We start from the raw sequence: 14,700 nt of genomic DNA, 5'->3' as shown, positions 1-14,700 counted from the left end.
TTTTGACTTGTGTTTGTTATAGCAGAAATATTCCCTGGTGTTTTTGAAAGTTCATTTATAAATAGATGTGTATCATAGTTGGCGCTGTTGTGAAGAAAGACTGGAATAAAAGAAGGTAATTTATAATTAAGATTACAACAGGAATGAGCGGGACCTCTATATTTACCAGTAAGATGACAATGGTCTCTAACTTTAGACTCCTTAATTTTCCCCTCACAAATATGACAGATATTGTTCATTCTAAATTCTAATTTTTCTTCTTTGGTTAATTTCATCGGTTCATTTGTTTCTTTCATTAATTTAGTGAGTCTTATACAATCCTTTTCTAATCGTTTTACAAACTCTTGTGAAGCATTTTTTCCACGATAATGTTCAAGTTTGTTATACTTTTCTCCAACAGATGATTTGATATAATAACAGAAACCACAAGGAATATGTTTTTGATATTTATTTGTATATGGTTCTTTTGGATTAGGAGAAGCAGTATTTATCTTTTTAAGGATACATTCAAAATCAGCGTATATCACAAATGGGTGCATGATAGATTTATTATAATCTTCAAAATAAATCTTTTCACCAGGTTTAGGCATTGTAATTACAGCTGATTTATGATTACTACAATATTTTGAATGTTGTTCTAATCGTTCTTTTGTATGAAATGAATTAAGACATCGCTTACAAGGATATATTTTGTTTGCTGTTCTGAATACCTGAGAAGAGATTAATCTTGATAAATTATTGATGTATGTGTAATGTGAATTCTTTCCAACACTAAAATATAAAAGGTCAATGTGTGTTTCTTCATTTTTATAGTTGTTTGAAATTTTTAATATTTGAACTTTGTTTGTATCCGTTAATCCATATACATTAATAGAAAGATTATTCTTTTTCTCAAATTTAGGAATATCTGTTAATGGCATTGGGAATTTAAAATCTTTAATGTCCAAGGTATTCTCATATTTCATATATTGTTTTACTCTTTCTGAATTACATTTTGGTGGATGTAAGTGAGCAAGAACAGACCAGAGAAAACATTTATTATCATTGTTCTTAATATTAACAACTGCCTTCTTTAGTTTTATTTCTTTTGGTAATTCAATATAAGAAGAAGCTTTAAGAGGGTTTGATTTTAGAATGTGTATATCTAAAAAGATGATTTTTTTAATATTGAATCCACTTCCTACCACTGTATTATCAACATCCTCCTCTTGTCTTGATAGTTCTTCATAAACCCCACTATTCAAAAAATCTTGAAATGATGTTATAAAATGAAGATCTGTTCTCATATAAGGAGTTTGTTCTTCATCTTGTCTTTTCATATTCATTTTCACTCCCATATAAAACTTTAAAGTTTTCATTTCTTTTAATGTCTTTTTAATAAATTTTTCAACATCGGGTTTCACTATTTCAATTGATTCAGCTATTGATGATGGACCGGGTTCTCCAAATTGAAAAATCCTTATTTTTATATGCCCTTTAAATGCCTCATCAGTGTTTTTAATATAATAGTCTCCCTTTACTTTAAACTCATTTTTCTTGTGTTTTTGTGATTGAAGATGTTGATTATAACTACTCTTCAAAACATCCTTTGAACAGATATCACAATGTTTTCTTTCCAACTCAAGAGGAGATATTTGATGAAATAGATTAAATGTGTGTTTGTTGGTTCGGAGGTGTTTTCTATAATGTTTATATTCGTGATTACAAACATCGCAGTACGTTGTATTCACCATATTTATAGAATAAAACTTTGCTTAAACTAAAATTTTCTTGATGAAAATTTCGTTTAATTTATAGGTGAATCTGTGCTTAAAAACATTTTATCCTCCAACTTTTTCACTTAATAAATACAATGTTTCAAGACACAAAAGACAAGTTTCAATCAATCTCTTCATCTGTTAAAGATACTGAGAAATATGTCAAGGATGTAAAATTGAACAAAGATAAATATAACAACTATTGGATAAAAACTATTATGGTAAATAATATGAGTTCTTCAATTTCCTTCAGTGGAAGGGCTTTCAGTATACCTGGAAGAACATCAATTAAAGTATCTCTAACAAAAGTTTCTCCTCTCCTTCTAGTAATATATTCAAAACTAGAAAAAGCAATGAAACAAGAAAAAGTATCAAAGAACAAAAACCTTATGGATGAAGCTTTAGAAAGAAAAGATAAGACCATCTGTAATATGCAAGGAGAAATTTGTATTTTTTTCAACAACCCTAAAGATGTAAATCTTGATGAAATAAAGGATGTTAATATATCAGGTGAAATGACATTTCGTTCAATAGTAGTTAACGATAATTTTAAAATTACCTTTAATATAAAAAATGTTGTCGTTGAATCTGATAATGAAAAAAAGTATATCGATATCGATGGTAATATACAACTGAAAGTATAGATGAATTTCAGTTTAAGTAAAGTTTTACTTTATAAATATGCTAGACTTTCCTGATTCTCCATATGACAAATTTGAGAATTGTCCTGCGTGTGAAAGACGGGGATTAAACACAGAGTCAAAAGCCTATAAACAATGTATATTCTGTGATTATCTTCTAATTAATGATAATAAAAAATATAAAAAGGAAAATAATTCTTTTAGATTTACACCAAAAATGAATTACTTTACAAGATTGATTAGAGAAATGAATGTAAAGTATGAGGATGATAACACACCTTTCCTTACAAGGGAAGAAACTGAACGTATAAGAGAAATGTTCAAAGGATTGTTGTTGTATATTATTCATGGATGTAATTTTCAGGGAAATATCAACACAAGATATTGTATAAATAAAATAATGGATTATCTTGAAATTAAACCTGAACTTAGGATAAAATATAGAGTTTCTAAAAAAGCTAATAATAAATTAAATAACCTGTTTTTCAAATATATAAATGAATGATTTTTTACCGATTTGGGAAAATAAGATAAAATTTAACAACCATAAAAATCTCCCAAATTCATTAAGATGTCTCATAGTTGGTTCAAGTGGATGTGGAAAAACCTGCTTACTTTTAAAAATGCTCCTCACTCCCAACTTTTTAGATTATGACAATTTAATAATTTTCACAAAGTCGAGTTTTCAACCAGAGTATCAACTACTCTCACAAGGTTTTAATGCTGGTCTTCAAAAAGAAGATATAATCGGTTTATTTAAACGTCAAAAAAACCTAAATGATTATAACATTGAAGATATAATTCAACTATTTTGTGATACACAGAGATGTAAAAAGAAATCAAATCCTATAACTTGTATTCTTAGTGATAATACGGATGATATACCGTCTCCCCAAGATTTGGATAAATCAAAAAAGAACCTCGTTATCTTTGATGATTGTGTTAATGAGAGAAACCAAACGGTAATGGACAGCTACTACACAAGAGGGAGACATTCTTCTTGTAATTGTATTTATCTTAGTCAATCGTACTTTCAACTTCCTCGTCGTTCCATCAGAAACAATGCTAATACTTTTATTTTATTCAAGTTAAATTCAATAGATATCAATAATTTTTGGAGAGATAATTGTTCTACATTATGTAGTAAAAAGAAATTTGAGGATTATATGAAGCACACGACTGAAAAATATAAATATATTGTTGTGAAACAAGATGAGATATTAAGGGATATATTTTTTGTTTTATAAACAATTACATATATAAATGACAACTATTATTATAAATCTTGTGGGTAAATCTGCTTCTGGAAAAAACTTTCATAAATCAAGGTTCTTGTGTAGTACAAATGAGAATATTGTAAATTTACTTAAAAAACACCCCGTGATACGCATTGTATCAACAACAACTAGAGCAATAAGACCTGGAGAAGTAAAAGGTGAAGATTATCACTATATTTCAGTGGAGGAACATATGCGATTGAGGAATGAAGGACAAATATTTGAGGAGGTTTCTCTTGGTACAACAAAATATTCACATTGTAAGAGTGAGTTAAAGAAACTAAAATCTGGTGGTGTTGGGATATTAGAAACTAATCCAGAAGGAACGAGACAAATTATTAAATATCTGAGCGGAGTGAAGATTTTATCATTCGGTTTTGATGTTGATGAAGAAACTCAACACAAACGTATGAAAAGCAGAGATGCAAGGATTAGTGAAGAAGAAATTACAACTCGCATTAATGTTAATAAAGAATTTGATGAAATATTTAAAGAAAAGGATTTATTTGAACACATCTACTTGAATGATGAAGAAAAGGAAAATTTCCCTGTTGATCTTTACAATTCATTAAATGATATTTTACAATAAATAAATGGATACAAAAGAAAGAGCAAGAAGATTTAAGGAACATCAAGAGTTGGTTTCAAAAGTTGTAAAACAACAGGAAGACATAAAGAAGAAACGCAGACAGAAACTAACGGGCGAAGAAGCATTTGAAAAAAACAAGAGAAATTTTTTAAACCACTTTTAAAAACTTCCCAAGAAAAAATGAAAGATGTTTCCACAGTTCCCACAGTAGAATATACTCCCAGAAAGCTCCAAATGTTAAAAGATTTCAGTCAAATGACGGAGGAAGAATTAGAGCATATTGGAGAATTAGAACATGATGAAGGTTTATTTCAACAACTGGAAGAGATTAATCAACCCCCTGATTATATTGTGAATGCTGTTCAAAACAATGAATATTCAGCAGATTCAAAAACCAAAGCAGGACTCATTCCAACAGAACAACCAGCAATATTTCATCTTGTTCAAGAAAAGGTATTGATATTTAATGATGAATTAAGGTTCTTAAGTTCTGCTCAACCCCCTGTTAAACTAACTCCGAGATTAATGTTTCTTCTCACAAAAGATGGAAGACAAGGTTCAACTGTGAGGGATGAATCAAAGTATATTGATAAACCATTGGATATGGAAAATAATGATGATAGAGTATATATTGATTTGCTGAACACTCTAAATTATAAGGTTATTCTTTCTGGTAAAAGTAGGAAGAATGAGAAGGAGAAACACATTATTCAGGCTTTAAGTATCCTTGGTTCAGGTATTAGTTTTCTTTCAAATGACCCATCGCAATTAGTTAATAGACTGTTATTGTTGTTCGGCAGTAAGAAGGCTGGAAATAACAATTGTTTTAATGAAGCATCAGCCATTTTAGACCAGTTGATGAACATGAAAATAATTAATAAATCTCAATATAAAGACATTTTATCTCATATTAAATAAGATGAGAAGCACAATCCTGAGTTTTAATTTCACAACAAGCGACCACACATCTTCATTCCCATACCCACTACAACTTGACACAACAAAAGAATATGAGGCATCTTTATTGTCCATGGAGACTTATAATACCTTATTTAATATAACCGAGAAAAATGACAAGTTTAGTTATAATCCGGGAAGTGGATACAAAACGATAACAGTCTCACCCGGAGCATACGAGATTTCTCAAATATCTTCCGAAATTGCTCGTCTTATGAAAGAACAGGGTGATGAACCAAAAAATATTGTTATAAACATTCAAAAACATACTTCAAAATCAACGATTAAAGTTAAAAATAACTACAAAGTTGATTTCACAATTGATAATTCATTTAGAGAGTTATTAGGTTTCTCCTCAAAAAAGATTGAAACTAATGGGACGTTTTACAGTGATAATGTCATTCAAATATCCTCAGGAATAAATTCGGTGTTAATTCACTGTGATTTGATTGATGGTGCTTATAATGATGGATTAAAAACAAATACAATATTTTCATTCAGCGCATACTCAACCCCAATTGGTTATAAATTCAATATGGAGCCTAAAAATTTGGTTTATCTACCTGTGTCAGGAAAAACCATACACAGAGTAAATTTTAGGATAACCGACCAAGATAATCGTGTGATCTCTTTTAATGGAGAAGTTATATCCATCAGAATTCACCTACGTGAAGTTTTTCAATAAATAAATATGATGGTTATTGTGAGGAAGCACGAGTTGGGAAAATATAAAATAATTACAGGGGATGGGATGTTCCTTTCCCCGTACTACAAGGGTGAAGGTATGTATCTTGGTAGAGGATACTATAAACCTAAGAGACAAAGGGGTGTTGGACATCAATTTAGAGGAGATGGGATAATTGATACTCTCATGGGTATTGGTTCAACTATTCTTAAACATAAAGACCTAATTGGTTCAACTGCTTCTGCTGTGGGAAATGTAGCAGGTGCTGTAAAGAGTATAAAAGATGCTCAGAAAGAATCTCATAAATTACAAGCAATAAAAGAAATTAAGAAAGGTAAAACTCAGTTGTCCCCCCAAGAACGACAGAAAATAATTCAAATACTTGGATCAGGGTTTCAAAAGTTTTAACATCTTTTTTCCTAAATAAATACAAGTATGGAAGCAATTGATAGTATCTATGATTTGGATGATACTATTATTATCTCAAACTCCACTAAAAAAGAAGATTACTTCAAGGTAAATGCAATAACTGGAACAGACTGGAATACAAATGGTACAAAAAGTTTTGAAATAAATAATCAACAAACCTATTTGAATCTCTCCGAAAGTTTCTTGTTGTGTAAATTTAAATTCACTAAGGCTGGGAATAACACAAACGCTACACTTGTAAATGATTTCTTCTGGAAAATGTTTGATAGTGTGCGATTGTATATTGGAACACAAGAAGTTGAAGCGGTTGATTATGTCTCTGCTGTATCTGAAATGATGAAATTTACACTCTATACATTCAGTGATAGAATGGGAAAGGGGTCTGTCGAAGGTTTTATTCCTGATATGTCAACGGGAACAAACACAGACCCTGGATATATTCAAAGGAAAGGAATGTATAATGATGATACAAAAGCAGAAAATAGTTTTACTGTGGCAGTTCCTCTTAAAGGTATATTTGGATTTTGTGATTATGATAATGTTCTGTATGGTCTTAAAATTAGATTTCAACTACAAAGGAATGATAATGAAAATAGATTGCTTTTTGGTGTTGGTAATGCTTTTGGTGATCAGAATAAATTTGTAATTGAGGAGATGAGTTGGTATATCAGTGAATATACTCCTAATCTTAAAACAGAAGAGATGTTGAATCGAAGACTTAACTCAAAAAAACCACTCAGTGTATCATACCTCAAAAGAAGATGTCAACACGTTAAACTCAATCAAACTACTTACACGTGGAATTTGGGTGTTCTGGAAGGAAAGCCACGATATCTGTGGATGATTTTTAAAAAGCCAGATGGTGATACTGCGACTGATAAGAATAATGCATTGAGTGATAATGCTAAGGTGAAACAACTTCGCGTTTCTCTAGATGGAACATTTTATCCACGAGATAGATTGGAAATTAATTGGGAAAAAATGATTTTGCTGAAGCATACAAGTCTTACCAAAAGGTGTGTGAAAGTAATGGAAATAAAGAACCTATTTTGGATATGACAGCATTTAAAAGTTTGTATACAATCTATACGTTTGACCTGAGCGCTCAAAAAGAAACTATAAAGTCTAATCGAGTGTATACTTCCCTATACATTGAAAGAGGAGAGAGTGAAGAAGTTGATACATATTGTTTGCTTTTGGAAGAAACAGAATTGCAGATTAATACAGATAATGGTGTGATGATTAGTCTCACATAATTTTTTGTTAAATAAATGAGTGGCAAAGTACCAACTGGGGTATATGTTAATCAAATCAATCTTCATAAACTATCATCTTGTGTTCAAAATCAAAAGCCTTGTACGATTAACGTTAATACAATTCAGAGAAAAGGAGCAGTAAGAATTGATGTTTTGCTCACAAGAGAACAGGTTAAAATCTTGAATGACACTGGCTCACTTAAAATTAAAATGACAAAACCAATGTTGAAAAAATATTCAATAAGAGACGAGTGGAGGATTTCTCCCATTTCTAATTCCTTTATTTGCTGGTTTAAGTGCGGTTGGAGCATTGACGGGTGGTATTTCAACAGCGGTCAAAACTGCCAACGAAAGGAAGGCTCAACTCCAGGCTCAAAAAGAATTGGAAAGACATAACAAAGAGTTGGAGAAACAAATTAGTGGAAGTGGTGTAATTGTAGATTTTGCTGAAAAACTTGAAGGTCTGCCTGATAAAGCGAGATTGTTAGTTGGAGATATGCTTTCTTCTATAGCACAAGCAGGTGTAAAATTAACGAAAAGAGGTAATGGATTATATCTTTCTAATAAATAAATGAGCATTGATGAGTGGTTGAAAGAATTTGGAAAGAATACAACATCAAATTTACAACTTGCCAAATATTGTAAGAAATTAAAAATTCATAATGTGGTTATTTGTATGAGAGATGAATTAACAAATGTGTCGAAACATACAAAGAATATTATTATGAACTTAGAAGATAATGATGGGAACGGTTCTCATTGGGTTTGTATTTTTAATAGTCAAGACAAATATTATTTTGATAGTTTTGGTCTTCCACCACCTGTTGAAGTCATAAAATTCTTACAGAATGGTGTTTATCAAACATTTCAAGTCCAAGAATTAAATTCCAAGTGTTGTGGTCAATTATGTCTATATGTGTTATTTCAACTCAACAAAAATAAAAAATTTTATGATATTATTTTTAATCTAATATAAATGACTTATGTTGGTAAAGATGGTTCTATCTTTGGTGTATCTCAAGAACTGGATATTGATTTATCAAATTATTACACAAAGGCACAGGCTGAACGACATAAATATAATATAAACAAAAATATTAACATGAAAAATGCTTATAAATTAAAAAATTATCCAAGCCCGACTGACGCGAATGACTTGGTGAGATTAAGCGATTTATCACAATATATATACTTACATAAAACGGCTGTGTATTCTAAAGATACAGAAGTGTTGATATTATCTCCAGGTCATACAGAATTCACAGTTCGAATTAAAATAAATTTTTATAAAGAAGGGCGTATCGTTTGTATGAGAATAGAACAATGGGGGTATGATATGAATGATTTAGGGTATAATTGGTCATTTAAAATTAACCTCGAAGACCTGGAACAATTAAATCAGTCTCGTAAGGAAGAATATTATCCACTTGGTATCGAGAATGAGTTTTGTGGAGCCACGATTAGTAAACAACAAATAAAAGAATTTAATAAGGGTAAATATAATAATGGTTTTGCCCTTGTTTATCTCATGAAAACAGAAAAAACAGGATTATATATAATAAGTAAGGAAATACAAAATGATTTAACTATGGGAAGATGGGGAGGTGTTTCGTGCCATAATATTATACTAACATATATTTCTAATACATAAATGACAGCAAGAAGGCTTCAAGAAAATTATCATTTCTGTGTCCAAGCATACCTTCAAGAAAAGGGTATTCGGTATTTTAATAAATATGTTCTACAACATAAGAATGAGGTATTTTCAATAAAAGATTGGCATTATGCTGATGTTGATAAACCGACAACTTTAGATTTAATTAGAATGTTAAATAATGAAAAAATTATAAGGTTAAGAAAAGGTAAGGCTCTTTTAGAAATTCAAAAGAAATTTTCTTGTTATTCCTGTTGTAAAAAATTATTTTGGATACAGGAATAACAAGAAATCCTGATGAATATATGTATAATATTCTATGGGGTGTAAACGATTCAAGGATAGTAAGGGATGAGGAAGGAGTTAAAGAAGAGAGGGAAGAGGAGGAAAAGGAGAAGGAGGAAAAGGAGAAGAGAGAGAAGGAGGAAAGAGAGAATAGAGAGAGGGAGGAAAGAGAGAAGAGAGAGAGGGAGAAGAAAGAGAAGGAGGAAAAGGAGAAGAGAGAGAGGGAGGAGAGGGAGAGGGAGGAAAGAGAGAGAATGAATAAATATCAAAATATGGAAACCAGTGAGATTCAAAAAAGATTGGTGGTATTACAGAAAATAACTCAACCCACCGAGGAGGAAAACAAAGAATTGACAAGTCTATTTGCAATACTTTCGACAAGACTATTAGCATCGACAAGATATGGATTTTAATTCAAGTTTTTTCTTAAATAAATGGAGGAGAGAGTGAAGGCATTTCTAAGGATTCTTTATGTTTTAAAAATTAAGATTCAAATGTGCATGTTGGAAACTAAAAAGGTTTTTGCACTCTGCAGGAATTTTTCTCATAAATAAATGAGTTATTGTCTCAAATGTAAAAAGAAAACTAATACTAAAAATATTTCATATATTAAAAGTAAAAATAACAGGGTTATACAAAAAGGTATATGTTCGGTGTGTGGTTCAAAAAAATCAATTTATCTCCAAACACAAACTCGGAGGAGATATACAAAAGTTTTTATCAGGAAGTAAATTTACAACTACTGGAATACCAGGGGAATTACATCTTCCAGGGTATTCTTTCTGTGGTCCAGGCACAAACTTGGATAAAAGATTAGATGAGGCAGACAATCCTAAATCCTGGAGTAAACCAATCAATAGAGTTGATGAAGTGTGCATGAGACACGATATTGATTATGGGAATACCACAACGTTGGAAGAAAAGCATGAAGCCGATAGAGAAATGTTGTATAATTTGTCTCTGATACAAAATCCAACCTTGAGAGAAAAAGTTGATAGGTTCATCGTGAAGATGATTAGTGCTAAATTGAAACTTGGACTTGGAAATTCAAAAAACTTATAGGCTCTAATGATGCCATTAAGACTGAAGAGCAATTAGCTGATGAATTACATAAACCAATATTCACAAAGTTTCAGAGAAGGAAAGTTTATTCCAAGGAAGTTGATTATATCTGGTCTGCTGATTTGATTGAACTCAATAATGATAAGGGGTACAAGTATGCTTTAACCGTTATTGATTTGAGGAGTAGATATGCGTGGGTTGTCCCTTTAAAAAACAAAACAGGTAATACTCTTATGTTAGCTTTTCAACAGATATTTAATAAAAGTAAGAGAAAACCTAAGAAATTGTGGACTGATGAGGGTAGAGAGTTTTATAACAAGACATTTATGAATTTTCTAAAAAATAACAGTATTACATTATACAGTACCTTTAATGAAGGGAAGGCAGTTGTTGTTGAACGTTTTAATCGTACCTTGAAAGAGAGACTATATAAAAAATTCACACAACTCGGTTCACAACAATGGTTATCTTTTATTCAGGATATTGTGGATAAGTATAATGACACGATTCACACGTCAACGAATATGAAGCCATCAGAAACATTTACAAAATTAAAATATGAAAAAGAGATTAATGTCAGAAAACCTAAGTTCAAAGTTGGTGATATCGTAAGAATATATAGGTGGAAATCTCATTTTGAAAAGGGTTTTACTGAACGATGGACGAAAGAACTTTTTAAAATTGTTGATGTAATAGATACAGTTCCTTGGACTTATAAAATATATGATTTGGAAGGGGAAGAGATTTTAGGTTCATTTTATTCACAGGAATTACAAAAGACAAAACTAAGCAGATAATACACCTTTGTGGACACTAGAGGGACAAGTCCGAGGTGTATTACAGTATATAATGTGTGTCAAGGGGGACGTTCTTAGATCTGTGAACCCTAAACACAGAATCCTCAACTGAATAGTCAAGGTTTAACTTTTGTTTGTGTGTGTGTGTGCAATGGGAGCAATAGGTTGGCGCTTCACTCCCTCCTACTATACACCGTTGTGGACACTCGAGGGCCAAGTCCGAGGTGTATAACAGTATATAATGTGTGTCAAGGGGGACGTTCTTAGATCTGTGAACCCCAAACACAGAATCCTCAACTGAATAGTCAAGGCTTAACTTTTGTTTGTTGATGTGTATGTGTGTGTGTGTCCCAACCCTCACATTCAAAATCTCAACCCTAACTCAATCCTCGCCCAACACAATGTCTTTTTCAAAATGAGATTTCCACCTATATATATATATATTTTTACGTTTTTTTTTTCTTCTTCCAATTCTGTCTTTTAAGGCTTTCAGGTTTGATGACGTAGAAAGGGGGAGTAAGCCTGCACTTTCTTCCCAGAACTTTCTTGATCTTGCTCCCATCAAGCACCATCCGACAAAGAACTACATCGATAGGTTTAGATCCCAAAGAGTGATAGCAACTCCAAAAGTCTCCAAAATATAAATAAATAAAATAATAATAATAATAAATAAATAAATAAATAAATAAAAGCCCCCAAAAAAGTTTCAAGTGTCCAACATAAACCCAACTTTCCAAGTCTTCAAGGTATAACCACATTCCCGTTGAGTTTCCAAGATATGTATCACATTGTGAGTTATCAATCCAGAACCCACATTTCAAGTATTCAAAGTAAAACCAACTTACAAAGTCTCTTAAGGATAACTCATTTACTGATTTTTTCAAAATTTGTGAGTCTCCAAGGTAGGACCCATATTTAGAATCATCTTGGCAGAACCCTTTTCCTGAGTCTCCAAGGTAGTTATTTAAACCATCAAGGCAGAACTCATTTACTGATTTTTTCAAAATTTGTGAGTCTCCAAGGTAGGCCCCATATTTAGAACCATCTTGGCAGAACCCTTTTCCTGAGTCTCCAAGGTAGTTATTTAAACCATCAAGGCAGAACTCATTTACTGATTTTTTCAAAATTTGTGAGTCTCCAAGGTAGGCCCCATATTTAGAACCATCTTGGCAGAACCCTTTTCCTGACTCTCCAAGGTAGTTATTTAAACCATCAAGGCAGAACTCATTTCTTGATTTTTTCAAAATTTGTGAGTCTCCAAGGTAAAACTTGTATTCTGGCTCATCAAGGTATAACTTGTTCAGTGGGTATTGTCTTGATAACTCACAATGAGTACTATTGCTGTAAAACTCTTTTTCAGGATTTTGCTGGTCTCCAAGGTATAACTCTTTGGTTGGGTCATCAAGGACGAACTCGTTCTGTGGGTCTTGGTCGCTCATAAGGTCTTCAACCAAGCCAACAATTTCGCCCCAAGTTGTAGGAAAAGCAGTATTTTCATTTCGTATTTCAGACACAATTTCCTGTGAGAGAAAATAATAATGTATTAATTAAGTTATTTAATTATTAAATGAGTATGCTTCAATCAAAGTTTGAAAATAGGAAAATAAAAAATCTTACCTCAATAGATAAGAGGTTTGAATCCAGTTCATCAACTTGAAGGTTTAGTTCCATAGAAGACAGAGAGTTCCAAGGAACACCAAAGTCATCCCACTCAAGGTCTTCAACCAAGCCAACAATTTCCCCCAAGTTGTAGCAAAAGCAGTATTTTCATTTCGTATTTCAGACACAATTTCCTGTGAGAGAAAATAATAATGTATTAATTAAGTTATTTAATTATTAAATGAGTATGCTTCAATCAAAGTTTGAAAATAGGAAAATAAAAAATCTTACCTCAATAGATAAGAGGTTTGAATCCAGTTCATCAACTTGAAGGTTTAGTTCCATAGAAGACAGAGAGTTCGAGACAAGCACACAAAACACCATTGCCAGCAAAAACAAATGTTTAAAATGGAGCCTGGGTTTGAAGCTTTTATAGAGAAAGACTGGTGGGTGTGGTTTCCTTTGGAAATTCCCTGGGCAAGCCTAGGCAAGCCTTCATTGGGAAATTTTTCAAAACCATAACATCCTGTAATTTTCTAGTGATTTCTTTGTGAGTCAGAGATGAACTGGAAATGATGTAAGAGTGGGCGGGGCTTATCAAAAGTAGGCGGAGCTTAGGAAAAGTGGGCGTGGCTTAGAAAAAATACCTTATGAAAAGTGGGCGGAGCTTAGCAAAAGTGGGCGGGGCTTAGGAAAAGTGGGCGTGGCTTAGAAAAATATCTTATGAAAAGTGGGCGGAGCTTAGCAAAAGTGGGCGGGGCTTAGGTAAAGTGGGCGTGGCTTAGAAAAATACCTTATGAAAAGTGGGCGGAGGTTAGCAAAAGTGGGCGGGGCTTAGCAAAAGTGGGCGGGGCTTAAAGAAAAGTGGGCGGGGCTTATTGAATACCTTGTGGAAAGTGGGCGGGGCTTAACAAAAGTGGGCGGGGCTTAAAGAAAAGTGGGCGGGGCTTAACAAAAAATAACCTGTGGCTCAGGAGGTGGTCAAACAAGAGCATTAAGAGAAGTTTATCATTTCGTAATGGCACAAAAGGGGTATCTTCAAAAATATAAAGATTCAAATGTTTTGTTTGTCAATATTTTAGATGGGGATTATTGTGCAAAGAAAATTGAACTATTGAAGGAATTTGAGAATGAACAAATCTTTATAGGTTCAATGAGTGAGCTGATCAACCTCCAGGTTAAAGGGGAGACAAATAAATATACCTTGGGATAAAAAGGGGATTTATTTTTAGGGAAAAAAATTATGAATCGCTGAAAATCCCCCATTCATTTACATGGGGAAAAGTGAGCCAGAATCAGTATTCTTACCCTACTTGGGTGCATGATAGATTTATTATAATCTTCAAAAGAAATCTTTTCACCAGGTTTAGGCATTGTAATTACAGCTGATTTATGATTACTGCAATATTTTGAATGTTGTTCTAATCGTTCTTTTGTATGAAATGAATTAAAACATCGCTAACAAGGATATATTTTGTTTGCTGTTCTGAATACCTGAGAAGAGATTAATCTTGATAAATTATTGATGTATGTGTAATGTGAATTCTTTCCAACACTAAAATATAAAAGATCAATGTGTGTTTCTTCATTTTTATAGTTGTTTGAAATTTTTAATATTTGAACTTTGTTTCTATCCGTTAATCCATATACATTAATAGAAAGATTATTCTTTTTCTCAAATTTAGGAATATCTGTTAGTGGCATTGGGAATT

The 14,700-nt window shown here is 32.1% G+C and overlaps 1 long non-coding RNA gene across 1 annotated transcript; it reads right to left on the bottom strand.

The window, feature by feature from the left end:
• Window positions 1-11,047: 11,047 nt before the first annotated feature.
• On the bottom strand, window positions 11,048-14,262 carry LOC147035856 (uncharacterized). Its single transcript, XR_015049638.1, has 2 exons — window positions 13,007-14,262; window positions 11,048-12,909 (listed from the first exon to the last, which is right to left on the bottom strand). It is a non-coding gene; the product is annotated as an uncharacterized LOC147035856 (long non-coding RNA).
• Window positions 14,263-14,700: the final 438 nt, after the last annotated feature.

This window comes from Eptatretus burgeri, chromosome 1 (genome assembly GCF_056783735.1).
Source record: "Eptatretus burgeri isolate ZD-2024b chromosome 1, Ebu_testis_v1, whole genome shotgun sequence".
Classification (NCBI taxonomy): Eukaryota; Metazoa; Chordata; class Myxini; order Myxiniformes; family Myxinidae; genus Eptatretus; species Eptatretus burgeri.
Note: the sequence above shows the minus strand (reverse complement) of the source record. Positions and strands in the feature narration are given on the sequence as shown.